Source organism: Pseudopipra pipra, chromosome 2, assembly GCF_036250125.1.
Source record: "Pseudopipra pipra isolate bDixPip1 chromosome 2, bDixPip1.hap1, whole genome shotgun sequence".
Classification (NCBI taxonomy): domain Eukaryota; kingdom Metazoa; phylum Chordata; class Aves; order Passeriformes; family Pipridae; genus Pseudopipra; species Pseudopipra pipra.
In genome coordinates this window covers 82,551,021-82,563,785 of record NC_087550.1, presented here as the reverse complement: position 1 = coordinate 82,563,785, position 12,765 = coordinate 82,551,021, and the positions used below count along the sequence as shown (strand labels likewise).

At 36.2% G+C, this 12,765-nt stretch overlaps 1 protein-coding gene across 15 annotated transcripts in view; it reads left to right on the top strand.

The window, feature by feature from the left end:
- The window catches only part of EFNB2 (ephrin B2), a 141,501-nt gene that overhangs the window by 116,241 nt on the left and 12,495 nt on the right, over positions 1 to 12,765 (top strand). For 11 of the 15 annotated variants that reach the window (XR_010428440.1, XR_010428445.1, XR_010428444.1 and 8 more), the window contains 3 exons: positions 1,112 to 1,205; positions 1,433 to 1,567; positions 5,142 to 5,199. The gene's annotated coding sequence lies outside the window, so the exon portion shown is untranslated. The remainder of the gene's footprint in view (positions 1 to 1,111; positions 1,206 to 1,432; positions 1,568 to 5,141; positions 5,200 to 12,765) is intronic. The other 4 variants (XR_010428449.1, XR_010428448.1, XR_010428447.1 and 1 more) reach the window with 1 other exon arrangement.

The following is a 12,765-nucleotide window of genomic DNA, read 5'->3' as shown; positions in this document are numbered from 1 at the left end:
GAAGACAAAATGATTTCTTGGATCAGATTTTTGTTGTATATATAAAATGTAAATTGAGAAATGCAGGGGCTTATAATGGCTTGAATTCCAGAAGTCTCTCCCTCTTTTTGCTGAGCCCTGTGTGTTTAAGGGACTTGCTGGCTTTTTGTGGTGTCTAGAAGTTGCTAAATGAGTTAAAAAAACTGTAAAAATCTTCCACCAAACCATCTTGCTCATTTGCAAGGATCAAGGAAGGATTTTGTTTGTTTATTTTTCTGAGAGATGGATTGAAAGATTTTGAAAGGCAGTCAGAAGGGTTTGGAGTACTGAGGAGATCCTTGATAGCTGATAGTTCAAGAAAATGCTTCATCAAACAGGGCTGGCAGGCATCTCTTCACTCCTTTGAACCTTCAGTGTTGATAAGGAGGTTTTGAAAGTTGTTATTTGTAGGAGAATTTGATTTTCATGTATCTGATTTATAAGTAGGGGATTTTCAGTATGGGGCACATAATAGTAAATGACTGTGTCTTTATTTGAACGAAGGACTAACATCAAATTCATTAAGATCTGCCTCTCAGCAATTTTGTTCACAAATCCAATGGAAAAAAATAATCTCTGGAGTCACTTAGAAAACTGTCAGTAGTGGATTGCATGTGTACGTGTGAAACCAGCAGACTATTCATTGGAACTTTGTAATTAATGATCAAATATTTTGAAAGATCTTGTTAGTAGCAATCCAAGTAGAAATGGAGAAAAAGATGATGTGTCCGTATTTCACCAGCAAGGCAGACTGTGACTTTACAGAGCATTAAGATGTTTCAAGTTCTAAGTTTTTTCTTGAATGAAGAAAATGACTGAATCCTGGAATACTTCACCGAAGGCTGCTTTTGTCGAACAGAGAAGTAACAAGAGAAGGCTGACCTCTCTCTTTGCTTACAGAAAATTTTATATTTTCTAGGATTATATATTTAGAACACTTTATACAACAGGCCAGGCACTAACATTATGAAGTCACCAAGTGTACATGTATAGTGCTTCCAGACAACAGCAAGAGGTGGACTAAAGTTTTTTTGGAGACCAAATCAGTAATTGAAAACTGACCTTTCCCTCTCTCACTCCCTTTCCCTCCTAGACAATAGCAGAGGGTCTGATGGTTGGAGGCAGAAACCCCCAAACAAACTGCTGTTATCTGATAGAAATAACCAGAAAAGATACAATTTTGTCTGGTAACTTATAAACCTAACATACTTAAGTCATTTAGTCACTTACTTCTTCCATCACACTCTTATCTCTGTTTTATTATGCTTTATCTTTTTCACAAGCCATTCTGGGTCTAAGTCTGTAACATATTTCCCTTGTTTTAACAAGATAATTCTTTTTCTGCAAATACCTGCATAGGGCATCTTGTCCTTCTATGTGACAATACTTACAAAAAAATTTTTTTTTTCCTTAGAAGACCATGCTAAATAGATCCATAAAATTTAAGCTGAAACCTTCTCATCTACTTGCTGAACATATGTATTTAATCTACAAGACGAGCTGAACCTGGGATGTGAATAGCAAAGCAGAATTTGACCTTCATTTTTTTGTGAGTATGACCTAGAGGATAATTTTTTATCTCTGCACTAAAAGCATATAAAAATATAAACTGGAATTGGTGCTATTGATTTGGTTCTGGTATTTGTTTCTTTGCACATCTACTACGGTATCCATGACTTTTGGGATTTTCAGAACAGATGCATGTTTTTTACTTAAAGATGTGAGTGTGGGAGAACTGCAGTGAGCTGTGGTTGGTTATTTCCATTATGCTTCGAGGCCTTTGTTATCACTAAGGTTAAACTGAGAGGTCCAAGTTAGAGCACCTATCTGTTAAACTTTGCATGACACAAAAAGTATCACTCAACCTGGGAGAAAACCAAAAATTGATTCTAAGAGGGAAAGAAATCCAAATTCAAAGTGAATAACCAATGCTAGGGCAAGGAGAAAAGTAGATATGTAGCTGGTGGCAGTATAGGTAAGAAAGGGCCTTGAACAGATCTGGGTAAAACAATTTTGAGGAAATAGCAGTACCTTTCACCGATAACAGTACAGAAACAAAAGTCTTTGAGGATGGACAGCTTCTGAGATAATGATTGAAGGGAAGGCCTGCCTCAAAGCTGTGAAAGTCCTTTTGTTTTTCAAGCAGTGTGTGATCTTTCAAACCACTGCTCTGATGAGTTGGGAAGGACTGACTGCTGAGATTGACTTTACTGGCACTTGGTGAACTCCCACTCCAGGGTTCAGCAGTGAATCTTCCTTCACTATCTCAAGGGCATACCTAATTTACACAATCTATCTCCTTCTGTACAACTTCCATTGGAGTCAATCGGAGCTGTGTGCCTGAAGTGAAGGGCAAAATTTGGCTCAGAGAGAGTATAACAGCTTCAGTGCTTTGCCAAATGAAATACATTTAGAGTCTGACATGCACAGTTGGACATGGTAAGTAAAAAATCAGTTTTACTGGATACAAGGCTTCACTGACTAGTGCTACTTCCCTCTTATCATTGTTAAAAGATGTGCTTTATAAGAAAAACGGTGCTAGATCAAACCAGAGACTTATCTTACCTACTGTTCATGGAGTTACACTTTATGTAGCTCCTTAGTTTCCAGTGCTTCGTAGCTAAAGACTTTCTGTGTGAGAGGCTGCATTTTTTATTTAGCTCTGCATCAATTATAATAAAAGTTGTGCCAAGCTTAATTGATTTCTTTGTCACCGTTCCTTGAAACACAATTCTTTTAACTCATTCCAAATAATTTTCCCAAATTCAACAGCAGTAGCAACACTGTTGACTGATAAGATCTATACCTCATTTAAAATAGATATTCAGCTTATCTAGTAACTGCTGAACAAGTGTTTTACTGCTAAGTCCCAGTATCTTAGCTCACCAGTGTCAGGAACATGGCTTCTAATGTGGCGCTTTCTTGTGAGGCTCCTCTCATAATAAGCTGTTCTGAACTCTTAAATGACTGCCTTGTGCAAGTAGCCTTTTAGTCTCTTTTGTCTTTACCACTGTTACATATAGGTAATTCCTACGGGATCATCTCTTCTCACAGTTACAAATTTTAATTGAACAAAATTGTACATATGGACCAGAACTCGGCTACCCACAGACTTTTACATTCTACAGGAGTCTTCCATGGGAACCATTAGTTGCGGCTGTTTGTTCTTCCCTAAAAACACAGTGGCTTACTGCTATTTCCCTAAACAAGTGTCTGTAGAAAAAAATACAGTGCTTTTCAATGTTAACTACATATCCCTAAAGCGATCTGGGTTTGTTTCTTGGTTGGATTTTTTCAAAGCTTTTGCTGTGTTTTGGTTTTCTCTGTGAGGCTTCTGCTTCTTTTCCTTAGTGGTTTTTATCTTTGCTTGAAAATTTATAGTTCCGTCCTCTGGTGAGAAAATCCAAATGAGAAAACCCCTGCACTAGAAATTATTTTCACTGAAATTACCAATTCATTCAGCCTCCTTAAAACAGCCAGTCTGCACACCAGCAAGGAATCTGGTCTCTTTGACCCAGTAAAATTTAAGACTTCTATTGATTGCTTCCTTTAAAGCAACAAGGTAAAAAACCTTGTTTTTTAATTATGTAGTAGTTTACAATACTTCTGTGCAGTACAACATACAAGGCCAGATTATTTTTCTTTAAAATTATGTCAGGACTTTGTACAATGTTACCAGGAAGCACTTCTTTTCTAGCTAGATGTTTCAAGGATGGAACTGTCAAAAATTTCAGAGATGCAAAAGAGATTGATGTAAAAAATGAAGGTGAAAATGTTTTGGTTAAAACAATGGAAGATATTTGGGATTCTTTTCCCCGTCAACATGTGGATTTTAATAACTACTGTTTGTTGTTAATTACAGAACATACTACACCTTCTAAAAAACACATCAGAGGAGAATCAAGTTCATTTGTTATATTCCCCTTTGGATATGGTTCCCATATACACAATATTTAGACTAAATCCTGTGACTGCTTTTTTTTCATTGATATCTTAGGGAGGCAGGCTGGAGGGAGTGGAGACTGAATTGTGCTCATAAACTAAAATGCCACAGTGTACATGTCTGTGAAGTTAGGTGCCTTGAATGGACCAAAGATGTGTAACTCATATGCATTTCTTTGAACAATCAAATCTTAGTATTGGATGCTGAAAGCCTGCTTTTATGTCAGAAAGTTTGCAGAGCCTGGAAGAAGGAGAGAAACACCCGTAAGATTAGAACGTTATGTAAGGTAGTGTCTATCACCCAGGAGGATCTTAAAATATTGTATGCAGCATCTGAAATATTTCCATATAAGATTACATTATATGATGAATAACTATTAGTTAGATGGGCCACAGCTGGTACTTTACAACCTGTACATGTAATAAAGGGAAAGCTACCTATATGGAACAGAAATGAAATAATCAAAAGCCTGTGTTTGAGTAACTAAACAGCACAAAGTTATTGCAATCCAAGAATATTTTAATTAATTAGAACCAATCAAAAAACCTTAGGTAAAATATAATTAATTTTATATAAGTTTCAAGGGTTCTTAATAGGATGAATCTCTTGTGTGAAATATTTTGGTAATGACTATCATAAAGGAGACTACTTTAAAGTGTAATAATGTGTTCTGAAAGAATCTGCTTTTCTGTGTCATTTAGGAGGAAGATGTCATTATACTTGATGGTGTATTCATTGTACCTGACTCAATTAGCTGTATTTGACCCTGTATGCCAATACTTCCACAGTACCTTCCTGCAACATCACTGTGGTTGTCCTTAAGATATTTTATAGATATTTTATAGAGATATATTGTTATCTCACTCTTCTTTTTTCTTCTTTCTTTTCTTTTTCATTTCTTGACATGCTGAATATATCAGAAACAGGCTGAATTGACAAAAAAAATCTGAGATAAAATCTGAGATAGACATCTAAGAGCCTTTTACTTTTGTAAATTTTGCATGTGGCCACCCACAGAACAGGGTTTTTTTGGTGTGGGTTTTTTTTTTTTTTAATTTATTTATTCTTATTTCTGTCTTCTGACATATTTCCAAAGTTATGACTGTCTGGAATACCAGAATTCCCATTAGTGAGTAAAGTTAGGGAGTATCTGCTAAGATTTGATATGTTCATTTTGCAGAGTTATTACTGAACATGTGTGATGTGAGAACATTGAGATCCTCTGCCATTCATTATAGGTACGTACCTTCATTTAAAATGATTTGTTAAAAATACCATAGAGGTCATTATGTTCAATAGTTAGCCATTAACTATGGCTAACTATTCTCATTAATTTTGAAAATGCATGTAATTTATATTGGTATTGAATACACCCTAATGCATGGAAAGGTCTGATTGCACAGTGAAGGAGCAGATTGTCTTTTCCTTAAAGGTGCTTGCCACCTGAAAATACAAAAGATATGTAAGGTGAGGGCGTATACCAGAAATGAAGGGCTCACCACACAGCAGGAGAGTGGGAATGAGAGAGGTTGAGTCACAGGGAAGGAATGAGTAACAGCCTGTCAGGAAACACCCTGCGAGTTCCAAACATTTTTATTTTGTTTGATAAGGGTTTGGGTAGGTGGAGATCAGTTAAACGGGACAAAGAAAAGGCAGGGAAAGGGAGACAAGGGCATTTCAGGATGTGAAGAAGAGAGGAGGGAACAGGCATGCGATGAAGATGAGGGTAGAGAAAGGGAGAAGTGTGGGGGCGAGATGAGTTGCAACAATCAGCAGTGAGAATGGATAATTAAAAATCATGGCTGTCTGTCAGACCTTAAGCCTCTTTTACCTTTGCTGTGTCAGCTTCATTGTCAGACTGGATCCTCCCTGTAGTCTCTTTCTCATTCCAGGCTGCTCCTGTCGTTGTTTAACACAGTTGTGCATGAACAGTGCATGCAGACTGAAGCCATAAAATTATACAGTGCACTTAATTGAAAGATTGAAAAATTACTTTACAGAGACAGACTACATAATGGTTGACAGTTAGGGACTGATCTTAGACAACTGTACTCAGTGAGTGTAATTTAATGTTGTAACTTTCACATATGAAACCAATGATTTTTCCTTTGGCAGAGGGAAATTGTTCTTACACCACATTAACTTTTAGGGCTGGAAAGGGAACTTCTGCCTTTACCCATCCCTCTTAAAGATTCAGATAGCTAACAAGATTTGTTACTTATGCTTGAGATTAAAAGGCTGAATCTCAAAAATGGTCTATGTCTGTGTATATTTCCTTAAGTCAAATGATATATTAAATTTCCTTAATATTGAAATGTTTTGCTTGTGTGCTGAGAATTTTTATTTTTTATTTCAGAAATGATAGTATATAATGGTAAATAAATATTCTGTTGAGAAATCCTAGATCAGCTCCAAGTCTTTCATCACTGCCACCCTTCTTTTCTCAGGGAAACAAAACACATCTAAGGTCCAATTTTATCTTTCCTCCTTGCTTACGATAACTTCTTTGAATAGAGAAGCTTATTTTTACTGAAAAGCTATGTTAAACCAGAAGAGTTTGAAATGGAGGGGCTCTGTGTTCCCTAATTTCTTCAATAAAATATTATGAAAACAGCAAAGTAGATCCAAACAGCATCTAAATTGTTTGAATAGTGACACATATCATGGCTGTATAGGCTGCATGCCTGGTTATTTAAGTTCAGTTACTGGCTGCCAGAATTACACTCAAGGGACCCCAGCATCTTCAATCCATAATCTCATTTTCCAGTCAAAATTCAGAAAAAAATCCACCCTAAAAATACAGGAAACCCAAACAAACCAATCTCTGTATGAAGCCAAGTTTTTTTGCAATTCAATAAATTCAGGCCTTCTATCCATAAGCTCAGCACTTGCATTGTCAGCACTTACTCTTTTAGGGGGAATTAAGAAAACAAAACATCAATGGAAAATCAAGCTGATTTCAATATTGTTCAACAAAGCAGGAATCAGCTGACACTGTAGGAACTTCTTATCCCATTTTCTCTGAACAGCAGGGTAGGAGCACTTCTAGTATTAAGATATTTCATTTTTTCTAAAAATTACACTGAAGACTGCAGTTTGGTGTCATTTATAAACATTTGATTTTCATAATTGTTTCCATAGAATAGGGAGACAGAACCCACTAGAATTCCTTATGTATTGAATATTCGTACTACTGAAGTCTCACTTTCAGCATGTAGTGTCAAACTTGCATCTCTTGATCACATATGCTGAATCTCTCACAGTGGAATAATTTTTATAATTTATTTTTCAAACAGCTTCTCTCATGGAAGTGCAGCTAATGGCACATTATTTGCAGCCTCTGTGCAGTAACACTTCGTTCAGACTAACACCTCTACCCATAGCTCATTAAAGCAGCACTTACCTACCTTCAACACAAAGGGAATAGTTGTAGGATGAGCACTGGGTGTCTGATCTTCTTTTACACAGATTATCCTTTTTTTTTGCCCCTGCTCTAGGCATTACATGAGTGAACTTATTCCTGAAATACTGTAGCAAGAAATCTCTTCTTCTCTCTTATTAAACTGTCAAAAAACATATCTGAGAACCAGATATTTCACTGCAGTGTATTAGGAAATTTAGGAGATCATATAGAAATTCTCACAATAAAAAAGTTCGAATGTTCATCTTCTACCAACTTACAAATTACAGTTTCTTGTAAGCATTACTTTTTCAGTTTTGTAGAAGTAAAACCTTTTCATTAATTAAAAACATGAGTGTTAAAAATGAATACATTTACTGTAAAAATATAATTCTGTATCAGATGTAATGAAATGTGATCATATTGTCAAAAACCCTCCTTTCTTTTTTAACACAGTGCTATCTTTGAAGATGTAACTTTGAACATCTCTGTTTGCTTTTACTTTCCTTTTCCATCCATAGCTTTACAAAACACAACCATCGAGTCTCAGATAGTGAAGCAGAATCTCATTTCTGTGGAATGAACAGGCATCTCATTTCAGGAGTCAGGCAACACTTACCAGACATATTGGGTGAGTCTTTTGGAAAGTCTAGTTGGTGATATCAGGCTTGGATCTCAAATAGTTAGATGCTTACTTTGATTAAGGACTTACTCTACCGCCATTAAATAAATAAATTAATACAGATGTTGTTGATGACATAAATACCTAAATAAATTGAAGTCTTCTGCATTATACATACAGATCCATGAACTAAGAGTCCTGGTGGGATGAGGCTTGCACAAGGAGGCAGCTACAGAAGGAGGACCACCTCCTTTTCAGGTGCAAACAGTTAAGTAACTGCAGCAGCATCTGTATTCTCCTGACTAGTTATTCTGGCTTCCCTCCTGAGTTAAATAACACTCTAAGGAGAACAAGCAGGAAATCTAAATGTCCCATCCTTATTTCTCAGTGAATTTCTCAGTGAAGTGAATACTTAGGTCTATAGGCTTGCCTGACAGCTATGATAGGACTCCTTTCTAACTGAACCAGCAGAAAAACTTAGTCCAGTCTCTAGCTGTGCCTGCATTTGTGAGAGAAATCAACCTCCATCCTGGTGATAGAAAGCATCATGAAGGAGAACAGTGAACAATGCTAAGTCATTCACAGTCCTACATTTCTGATACACATTATTATTTAAGTTTGTTAGTGCAGTAGTACCTTGGAGCTCCATCTAAGAATTGCCAACAGCTCAAAAATCACTGTGTGGGTTGTCACAGACAGCCATAAGAAAACACAGCTCATACCCTAAGTACGTTACATTTAAAAAGGATGTAAAATACTGAGAAGACAACTGGGACCTGAAGCCAAGAGAGCTTTGTGATGGTACACATCACAAATCTGTGGCAGAGTCATGAATAGACCACTGTTACAGCATGTTGACTTGTATTTAATAATATAATTAATTTTTTTACTGTTTGTGTTAGAGATACAGCTATGGCAACAAAAGCACAAAAGCAACTATTACAATACCTATTACTTGGATGGTCATGTGTCTCCTAGAATCTACAGTTGTAATTTGGGTTAGATCTAAAACTGGTGTTAGATACAGCACAGATGAGCATTGTAGTGGACATCTTTTTGGCATCTGGAAGAAAATCAGTGAATACCTTTTTGGCACCTAAAAGAACATCAGGTGCCATTTGAAACCATGAGGTGAATATTTAAACTCCACTTAAAAAAATTAGGAGCAAAGAGAAGAGAATTAATGTCCGTTTTCTCCTTGGGAAGATGTATCAAGTGAAAACCCTTAGGGGTCTCTCCTAGATCATGGATCTTTCAACATAGCCATAATTATCTGGACGGAGAGCAACTAACAGAAAAATGGAGCTTGCTAAGAGTCATAAATTATTAAACACAACAAGAAAAAGAAATTTTCTCTCTGTTAGAAGTATCTCGCTGAACTGACTGAATGGGCAATTGAGTAGCAAGTTAAAACCAATATAATAAAGCTGAAAATGGTATAGGGAAGGATGACAGCAATGATTAAAGGTGTGGAATGACCTCAAAACAACAGGTAACTCAACAGACTAGGACTGTTCAGTTTGAGAAAGAAATTGTTTTAGTGGAATATGAATGATTTCTGGAAAAAATCGTTTGCACAGAAAACTTGTCTTGGAAAACAATTATTTTCTGTTTATACTAATGCAAGAGCTAGGGGGAAACAAATGAAGCTGGCAGGGGTTATGCTGAAAATGAAAAAAAGAGATTTCCTTCATGGTAGACAAGCTGTGGAACTCTGCACCTGAAGTTATTGTGGATATTGAAAGATTATCTGGGTTCAGAAAAGTGATTAAGCATGTGGAGAAAATTACCCATAGTATTCCACATGAAGTTGTGAATTGTCTCAGGAAGGCTGTCTTTTGCAAGTTTATGGAGGAGGAGAAAGTCAATAAGGGAACTGTAACTATATTATAGTCCTGTTCTCTAGACACCTGCTGTTGACCAGTTGAATATGATACCACAAAAGGTGGATGGTTTTTTTCCCTGCCCCTTTACAGCTGTTTTTAGGATATTACAGACAAAGAATGGGCACAATTAGGTCTGCCATTATAACTCATAACAGATCACATGTTGAGTAAGAGACCATCTAAACCAGCCATCCAGTGGTAAAAACCCCATCTGACCTCAGTAGTAGCTCAGTGTTTGAGTATGCAGTGGTGCTTTGACTAGGAAGATGATGGACCTTAGCAGGAAACACTCAGAATCAAACAGAGTCAGGTCTCAAAGCATAATTAGGTAGGAAGCTCTTATCAGGTAATCTTTTGCTTTGAACAGATTGAAAAATCTAACTCAGGCAATTTGGCTGCTTTTATCTCACCAAGCAGCAAAACAAGGACAAAGGCAGGATCAGCGGAGTTCATTCTTGCATCATGTGGCTCAGAAAATGAGCTTGGTCTCACTGGAGTCGAGACCGATTTGAGATCATGTGATCGTCCTGGAGTGGAAGTGTTGCATGAGCAGGTTTTGGAATAGGTAACATAGGCCCTTTAGGAATCTGCTGTGGTGTGTAGTCCCCTCAAGAGCAATTGGATTCTCTTCATCTGTCACATTAACATTGCAGATTTGAAATTAAAATAATAATAAATAAAAAATTCAGGCTTGATTTAAAATTAGAAAGAAAGAAAAAGCATTCCACTTCATTAAATGACCTTGCAATATATTTGGCAGCTTTTACAGGAAGTTTACAGAATGAAAAAAGAAAGGAAGGAAGGAAGGAAGAAAGAAAGAAAGAAAAACAAAAAAGAAAAGGAAAAAAAAAGAAAAGAAAAAAGAAGAGAAGAGAAGAGAAGAGAAGAGAAGAGAAGAGAAGAGAAGAGAAGAGAAGAGAAGAGAAGAGAAGAGAAGAGAAGAGAAGAGAAGAGAAGAGAAGAGAAGAGAAGAGAAGAGAAGAGAAGAGAAGAGAAGAGAAAAAAGAGAAGAAAAAAAAGAGAAGAAAAAAGAAAAAAAGAAAAAAAAGAAAAGAAAGAAAAAAAGAGAAAAGAAAAAGATCTAATGAAGCTTATGAGTGTTTTTACAAACTGTTATTCTCTCTCCTCCAAATCTCTAGCATCGCAGGTGAAGCATTGTGTGGCTGGTATCTTGACTTACCATTCGCTTTCAGGCTCTGCAGGGAGTGTCAGACCATCAGCGCTGATGTTCAGAGCAAAGCTGTGAAAACAAACCGCAGCAGATTAGTTGGGCTGATGACCAGGTTATTTAGTGCTAACGACTTTGTGTGCCCTTACATCTCAACCAAACAATTACTATTTTCCATTCTTTTATTTGTGCATGCAGTTATCAAGAAAAACAGTGTTTGCAAGGGGACATTATATTAAATAGGGTGATTAATTTAAGAAGTGTTTCTTTGGCTCTAGAATGCCAATATATTCTACTCTTTAATTAAGAAGGTAAACAACACAAAAGACAAATATCAAAATGCTAGTTATCTGAAATACTGGTTTGTCTGAAAGAGAAATTAAAGGCAGTTGTATAAGTGTTGGAGCCTGATTCTGTCATTTTGAACAATTGCTCTTATAGTAATAGCTTGGTTGTTCACTGTAAGGTCACTCAAAAAGTGAGTGTCATTTCGTGAAAAGTAGTATTGTTGTATAGCCTTTAAAATTAAGATATAAAAAAAATGAGGTAGATACTTCAAAGCTGAACATTTTCCCCTCCATTTATTTTTTCTCACCTTCCAGAAATGTTTAAAATGATTTGTCAGCTTGATTTGTCCCCTTTTATAACTTAATATGTTTGTGGTTAGAAGTAATGGCAGATGAATGAAGTAGAGCAGTCATTTCCAGGGTGAAATCACTGGGAATTAAAGAATTGTTACACAGCTTTTATTAAAGGCACCAGAGATCATGTTCCCTTAAAAGAGAACACTATGCAATGTGATTTGAAAATCACTTTCATTTTTTTTTTGGACATTTTAGAACTACAGCACTTTCTAAAGGGTTGTCATTCGTTCTTAAGAATTGAGATTGAGCATCCACTTTTTATTTAGTGCAGCAGCAGAAAACACTGAGCTTGCCCTGGCTTTGCTGTGAATGAGTAGACGCTGTCAAGTTACTAATGCTTCAAGAAATTCTCTGAGTTATTTATTCTGCTTTTGCTGCTTAAAGGCTTATGCTCTTTATATTTTTTTTTCCCTGGCGTTTCTGTTGAATTGTATACAGACAGTACTTGCTCATAACTATCTACGGAAAACCTTGGCTTATATCATTATTAATTGCTCTCAGGAACAGTGTGATTTGCTATTACCACACACATATATGCTACAATGTTAATATTTGTGACAAGCCTGACCCAAGATTAATAATTTGCATCTTGTCCAAGTGATTGATTTCAAGCTACCTTGAAGAATGGAGAAGAAAATAAAATCCTATCAAATGCTTATCTCAAACTCTGTACAAATGGTAGATTTGTCTTCTCTGTGCAGAAAAATTGGCATAACAAATTGCAAAAAGATCCACAAGAGATGTGTACCAGCACTAGAGATTCCATTTTATCCCTTTCCCATTTTGAAGAATTAATTTTAATCTTTTGAACAGAGTATGCAAACAGGAAGGAGAGATTTCAACAGGAAGAAAGGCGTTAAAGAAGTATACTGAAATCCATTCCTAGGCTGCATAAATATCACTGTGGTTAATTCCTCCATTTTTTTAGACATTCCTCACTCAAGTTATTTTTACTCATCAAATTTACACTTCATACTTTTAAAGAAAGGTTGAATAAAAGACTCTTGCTCAAGGCTATCTTAATGAACCTGAGATACAAAGTCTAATTTTAAAAGGTAGATACTTTGACAGCACTTACAAAGCC